Source organism: Octopus bimaculoides, chromosome 4 (genome assembly GCF_001194135.2).
Source record: "Octopus bimaculoides isolate UCB-OBI-ISO-001 chromosome 4, ASM119413v2, whole genome shotgun sequence".
Taxonomy (NCBI): Eukaryota; Metazoa; Mollusca; class Cephalopoda; order Octopoda; family Octopodidae; genus Octopus; species Octopus bimaculoides.
Window position 1 is genome coordinate 115,531,016 of NC_068984.1, and position 1,410 is coordinate 115,532,425.

Here is a 1,410-nt window from a genome sequence, read left to right on the forward strand (position 1 = left end):
ACCTTAATTTTTTCTTTAATCCCTGTAAGCCACAGTCAAAAATATTGAGTGAAGCTCGATTTAGAGCAGTGACTCCCAAACTTTTTCTCAAAGCTAAGAATCACAGTAAAATTAAATCATGCTTCCATACATGGATCAACAAAGGAGCCTTTAACTGATCAATGAACTTGTTAGATAAGAGCTATATCTCTCCTATTTACGTATCCACGGAATGGTAGTGATATTATGTTCAAGACGAAGGGTGTAACAAGTAGAATTTCACAACACAAGCACGTCAGGGCCATTAAACTTAAATACCACTGAAAAATGCTAACGTAATGAAGCTATCTCAAAGTATAACATCCAGAGACTATATAGCTAAAGTATAAAGTATAAAATCCAAGTAAAGACTGTATATAACTAAAGTGACTACTGTTTGTGCAACTTTTCAACATTCGAATGTCAACTTCACATATTCTCATCATTCAAGAACTAAGCTGAACTGACATCTCCACATGATTCTAAATTGTTTAAGGATTAAAACATTCTATTGAGAAATATCAGCTTTGATTAAGTTGTCAGTGCTTATACAACTAAAGATGGCATTGATTTATTATTAATTATAATATTAACGAGTGCATGACATAAAAGATGTTCCAATAAATTTATTAAAGATACATCAGAAACTCGTTTATAAATGTCATTATTACATGATTTGATTTGTAAAATGCCAAGCTGACAGAATCGTTAGTGCGCCAGACAAAAATGCTTAGCGGCATTTCGTCCATCTTTAGTTCTGAGTTAAAATTCCGGCACGATCGATTTTGCCTTCTGTCCTGACAAGGTCGATAAAATAAGTACCAGTTGAGTAGTGGAGTCAATGTTATCGACTAACTTCTCCCCCGAAAATTTCAAATCTCGTGCCTATGGTAGCAAGGATTCTGACATTATTTGTACCCCTTTATCTTAGCGACATAACGCAGATCCTTCTGGACATTTGCAACTCTGCTCCCTCCTTCATAACAACAGTAGTATTTAGAGCTAACTCCAGTGAAACACTGCCCTAAGTTCAGCATTTCGTTTACGACTGATCTTGAGTTTTATAATGATCAACATTATTCCAGAAATAAAAGTATCCATTATTTAAGTTATCAAGTGCAATTCAGACGACAGTACTTTGAAGTTGTATTCCTTCGCCAGGAAGGACTTCTAAGGCTAGAAGAAATGTGTGTGTGTGTGTGTGTGAATTATGCATCCCTTTCTCCCTCCACAGATAGACAATCTGACCCCCTCCCAACCATTCACTCAGCAGAACATCCATGTGAAAGATGGAGAGAGAGAGTGAGAGATAGATAGATAGATAGATAGATAGATAGAGAGAGAGAGAGAGAGAGAGAGAGAGAGAGAGAGAGAGAGAGAGAGAGAGAGAGA